The sequence below is a fragment of the Watersipora subatra genome, chromosome 3 (assembly GCF_963576615.1).
Source record: "Watersipora subatra chromosome 3, tzWatSuba1.1, whole genome shotgun sequence".
NCBI classification, from domain to species: Eukaryota; Metazoa; Bryozoa; class Gymnolaemata; order Cheilostomatida; family Watersiporidae; genus Watersipora; species Watersipora subatra.
Window position 1 is genome coordinate 20,274,664 of NC_088710.1, and position 6,635 is coordinate 20,281,298.

Sequence of the window (6,635 nt, forward strand, 5' to 3'; positions counted from 1 at the left end):
ATTCTTTTTCAGGTGACTACTAAGTGACAGTCAGCTTGGTGAATAGGATTTTATTAGTTTGCTTTGTAAGTTTTCTAATAAAATTTGTATCAATTTAGTAGCCTATATGCATATTTACACACAAGAGTAATATATTTTGCAATTGCAGTTCACTATAAAAACGTTTGTTAATTACTATCGAAGAGGTGTCTTGGTAAAAATAAACACAAAAGCGAACAGTGAGGATTTCCTTTTTGTCTTCTCAAATTCAGTCCGAACTCACTGCAATTCTTTTGCGAGACATGTACTTATTGAAACTATATATTTTATATATATATAAAGTAGGTTTATTATTTTATTATTTACATTCCTTTGAAACTGTAAGCTAAATATGAAATATCGTTGTTTATTCTCTTAATAGAATTTAATAGAATCTAATCTCAAAGATTATTTGTATATCAACTAAGTTCATGTTTAACTTTCTATCCATACATAAACCCTGAGCAATATCAACTTTGCTAGTTGATAACCATAAAAACCCAAAAACCATAAGCCCCGCCCACGTTTTCAGCAGCTACTAAAAGAAACCATAAGCACCACCCACTTTGCCAGTTGCTGTTAACAAAAACCATAAGCACCACCCACTTTGCCAGTTGCTGCTAACAAAAACCATAAGCACGTCCACTTTGCTAGTTGCTACTAAAAGCAACCATAAGCACCACTTTCTTGTTAGTTGCAACTAAAAGAAACCATAAGCACCGCCCACTTTCCCAACGGCTACTAAAAGAAACCATAAGCACTGCCCACTTTCTCAACCGCTACTAAAAGAAACCATAAGCACCGCCCACTTTCCCAACGGCTACTAAAAGAAACCATAAGCACCGCCCACTTTCCCAACGGCTACTAAAAGAAACCATAAGCACCGCCCATTTTCCTAACGGCTACTAAAAGAAACCATAAGCACCACTCATTTTACTAGATGCTACTAACAATGATTGATGTTTAGATATTTTCAGGCTTTAGAATAAGCCTTCTTGGAAGGAGCAGAAAACAAAGCTAATGCCAAGTATAAGGTGATTATGCAGATTAATGTTTGACTCCAACTTGAACGCTGATGTGCTCGCCGCTTGTCTCTCATTACGTCAACACAAAATTCAACTTACATGTACTAGTGTTTATTCAAAAAGCTTTTACATCTCTTGCGTCTCATTGGCTAACTCTGTTAGCTCTGCGCAAACAACTCACCTTTTGATTGGAAATAATAAACTGTCTTTATGATAACCTTTTGTCGTTTATAAAAATAGCGATGGAATGTTCAAGAAATCTCTGAGTGAGTGATCAATATGAGGGATCAATATATCCTAGCGCGCATTAGTAAAGAATAACATGTATAGAGTGATAAGATGTAGACATTCACTAATAGCCAGGCTGCGCCGTCTAACAAGATTCATCTCCCCTGTTAATAATTCCATAGCATAAATGCAGGGCTATACCTCATAGCCTAATAGACAGAGAAATTGTAATAAATACATGTAGCTACAACATACTTATTAAAATATGGTTCAGCTCACTTTTTAAACTAACAAAAAATATATTTTACTTTAAAATTTTAATCTATAAATAGTGATTTTAAGGTAGTAGTAACCTTAATATTATATATCATGTCTAAATATTGTCCTAGATTGTTTCCTAGTATAATGTATTTTAATCAATAACATTAATAAATGAAGTATATATTGTTTTGCTAAATAAAAAATGGTTGCAGTAGGATCTGAGTGCCATTGCACACAAAATTTTTGTGATAAATATCCAGAAAAATTGAAAACTGCACTGATATGCCTTTCACTTGCTGATACGAGCTATGATTAAAGTACATTTTTTTTAACTTTTGGTACCAATTAATAGTATTCAATATAAAACAGCTAAAAAACAGATCAATGCTTAATATATCTGTAAAATAAGTTTAGAACTTGCCATAATTGTAAAATTATGGCAGGTTTAAAATTGTCTACAACTAAAGTTGTCAAGCGATAACACTCATAAAAAGATATTGTTTTATTGCAAAAAATACTCTCATATTGGTCAAATTTACTGTGAAAATTTGTTTTACTAGAATAGATAGTGGATTTTTGATTTTTATTCTGACCGAAGTTGATTTGATTCCTATTTTTGTTTAAACTTGAGTTTTAAATAACAGAACATTTGAGAGTATAAAATTGCTCAACAAATGCTTTCCAAAATCACCCCAGAATCACTCGAAAAATTGCTTAGAAAATCTGTTCTCAAAATCACTACCAGAATTCTTCACAAAATGGTCAGGCACAAATTAATCTCTTTTTAAAACTATTAAAAATCAGCTGGCGGGTGCTGACAGCTGTCCATTGCTCACCCTTCATGCCCCCGCCTGTGAACTAACTCTCGACTAAAGGCACACAGGCTAACTTAGAGAACCATGTCAATCCCTGAAGGTAGTGTCAGGAAGACAGTGTTCTCTAGCACTCTTTGTAAAAGTGTTACAGCTAGACAGCTAAAGACTCACGCTGACCCTCCTACTCAACACCTTAAACCAACACAGAGATGACTGACACTGCAAAGTAAATCTTTTGCTTACTGAGCAAACTGCGTTCATAACCCATTGCCTTGAGCATATGTCAATGTTTTCATGAAAGCATAATGTTATTTCACGGTTTAACATAGTATGTTATAGGCTGACACGTCCTAGTTGATGTAGCTCTTACAATGCATGACAGCTCAACAGCGGCGTTGATGCCTTTTTGGTAGTAACAGCATAAATTTATGCTGTTACTACTTTTCAAATAAGCAACAACAGGTTATTTTCACAAAGCACATTCAATATATTACGTATATACACTGTATTATATAAATATATTATGTTATTATATGAATAAAAGCATAAAATTCAAGCAGAGTACTCAATGATAAAATCAGAGCAAGTTAAAATCGGAAAACAGATTATAACTCTATATAAGAGTCACTTTATTACTAATCATTTCATGCTCGCTGAGAGAAATCTTCAGATAAACTGTTTTTGCCAGTTTTGGTTATTATATATATAACTAATACTATAAAACTACTAAAACCTTGTAGCTGGCTGATTATTATTGTTAAAGGCTTTCTACAAACTTTTTTAAAAATTTTTTTTAAAACTTGACCATAAGAACAGTGCCTGTAGACACAGTGCCTGTAGACAAAGGCACTGTGTCTACAGGCACTGTACCTTTAGACACTTTTCCGGAGTAAGATCTTAAATTTATGTCTCTTTAAATAAGATGTCTTGAGTTTATTTGGATTCTGGGTAATACGGCAAGAAGACCAATGATATGATTTTATTTACTTTTGTGTTGCCTTGTTTTCAACACAAAACTGTTTGCAATGCTTTAGGTGCACAGCATAGTGTGATCAACCGAGTTATACCTTACAGTACAGAAAGGATTCAATTTGAGAAAAACTCGTTTCAGAAAGCGGGTAAAAAGACCGTCAAATATTTTGTGCTTTCATTATACAGGTAATAAAACCTGTTGAGTAAGTAAGTAAGCCCTGATATGAGTGGCTGAAGTAAGTCACTAACAACAGCCCTCCGTTAAGATCATGTTTACTATAATAAGAGCGGTGTTCGTCTGTCTGTCCAAAGCAATGCTATTAGCTTCAGGGAAAACATTACCTTGCATGGGAACTTGCATGCGTTTGGCAGACCAGCACTCTAACCACTACACCACTCCACCAAATTGCAACTTCACGGCATAATTATGCACATACTCATTACTCATGACAATCTCTCATAGTGCTGCAAGTCTTTACTATAATAAGAGCCAATAAAGCAATAAACTTATTGGCTCTTATTAGTGAGCCAATAAGCTTTGTCTGTCGGAACTCCGAAGCCACTCTAAAAGCGTTAGGAAAAAAGATCTACCTCGCTTGGGAATCAATCTCTGATATTATACTTTGTAGACAAGCATGTTACCAAGTACACCACTCTACCTCCTTGCCAAACTGAGGAGTAGTTGTACATATAAGTGTTATATCTGAGGATCTCTCATGGCACACTCGCTCATATACGTATGCCCTTTCACAGCACACGAGACTACCAGGGTACTAGTATGAATAGAATAGGTGGTATTAACATTACAATTAATAGAAACTGCTCTGGGTTAGATAAGGTTGCATGCTAAAGTTGTTACAATGATAAGATAGGATTGTATGCCTTGTATTTCTCTAACTCTAATTCTCTCTATCTGAAGCCATGCTCTACTTTGGGATACTCGTATCATACTTTTAAAAGGTCTAGTTTTATACGGTGTTTATTAAGATACATGTGCTTGTTAGTGTATTGTTTTTAGATTAAATAACAATATATTGTCAGTAAGAACTGTGCAATACTACATAGTGCCAAAAGAAAGTTGGTGAAATATACTATTACTTTTGATAAAACACCTTATTACTAATAGTTTTATGCTTGCTGAGAGCATTCTTCAAATAAAATGTTTTTATCTAAAGGCACAAGTCTTTTGTTTAAAGGCACAAGTTTTATTGTCAAGTTGTAGAAAGAGTTTTTTTAAAGTTTTTGAAAGCCTTCAATGACCATAATCAACCAGCTACAAGATTTTAGTAGTTTTATAGTATTAGTTATGTGTAACATAACCAAAACTGGTAAAAACAGGTTATCTGAAGATTACTCTCAGCGAGCATAAAATTATTTGTAATAAAATTACTATTATCTAAAGTTATAGTCTGTTTTACCGATATTAACTTGCTCTGATTTTATCATTGAGGACTCTGCTTGAATTTTATGCTTTTATTCATATAGTAACATAATATATTTTTATAATACAGTGTGAATACTTGGGAAAGCAAGTATATTAAATGTGTTTTGTAAAGATAACTTCTCAAACTGGGGTTGGCGCATGTTGTTACTTATTTGAAAAGTTTGGAAAATATGCGCACTTTTTAGGTTTCTTAACCCTGTAATATCTACAGTCAGGCTCAAAAATATTTTGTTTTCATTTTTATGGCCGTCAAACAAAATATATAAATTTACCTTGAGTAGATTATAGGAGATCATGGGTTATTATTGGGTAATTCTAACAGCTGTTCATTTAAAACAGGAAAAACTGTTTTTTTAAGTTAAAAATATATTTTCAATGAGTAATAAAGCAAAAAAAATAGGCGAATGAATTTTTGAAATTGTTAGTCTTATACATAGAGACACATGTCAGTAGCTGAAATTTCTATATACTATGAGCGGCCTTTCGCAAAAATTAGTACATGATTGTCAGTCAATATATCGTGGCATAACTTTGGAGACGTTTGTCTATCTTCTATTGCCTTTTACATAATTACATAATCTCACTTTTATAAATATTATCAACACCCTTATTGTTTCATCAATAAAAAATGCTCAAATTATGCTTCTCCTTTATAATAGTTCATGACTACTTAGAGTTGGTTAAACGCTTGAAAGTTTTTTCCATTGTCTTGCACAACGTTGAAAATTTGTTTGAAGATCAAAATTTGTCTCACAGGTAATTTTGAATGGAATTGTGGCTATAGCAACAGAAAAGGAAAAATCAATGAAATTTATTAGAATTCAACCCAACTATGAGACTGAAAGAAGTTTTTACAATTGTTATGAAATTAACTCTATTAAAAAAATGAAGTCTCAGTTTCCCTTTGATGCCTACATTGTTGATTTTATAAAAAATTATTAGACTTACCTCATGACTTACCATGGCTATTAGACTTACCATGGCTTACTAATAACCTTTTCATTTGAACTGTTCATTATTCTAGGGGTGTTAATATTTATGAGCATGGCTGTAGTTACTGCTATCCTTTGTTATTTAGCCTCGTAGCAGCGTACCAGACAAGTTGGATCACAAATAAGGAAATGAAAAACTTACAGCATTTTATTTACTTAATATTATACTTTATGTCTAAATATTGTTCTATATTGATTGCTAATATAATGGATTTTAATCAATAACATTAATAAATGGAGTATATATTGTGGTGTTGAACAGAAATATTTTTGCAGTGTGATCTCACTGTTCTTGTTTTTTCAAATCCTGTCTTAATCTATTTAAAAAACTTATATATAAACTGAGAATAGCGTGGTTTCTCCCACGTTAGTCTAATTTCAAATGAATATGCGTTATGTGCATCATTTTACAACATTACATAAATTAAATTAATTTAATTTATTATAATTATTATAATAATTTAAAACTTTAATTTAATTCAAGGTCATAACTACTAATGTATATTTTGACTAAAAGTAAACTTTTAGGTGATTATATACATTGGATTTTGCTTTTGTATGTGCGAATACATACATTTGATGAACTGAAATATTGTGGTGCACAGTCTATAACTATTCTGGAACCTTTAGAAGTGCTGCAATTCTAGCAAAGTTCTAAGAGAGTGTTGGGGTGGGCTGATAGTGTTTGATGACAACTAGGCTTCAACCTGATTTGACCTTTTACCTAAGGCTGTATAACCGTAAAAAGAAACACATGAATAGCTTCAGCTCCATACTTTAAAAAAATGAAAAGAGAGGAGAGCTAAATGTAAAAGTATTATACGAGTAGGAAAATCAAAAACATATCAACCAAATTAAAATGTTAGATCTTGTACTACAA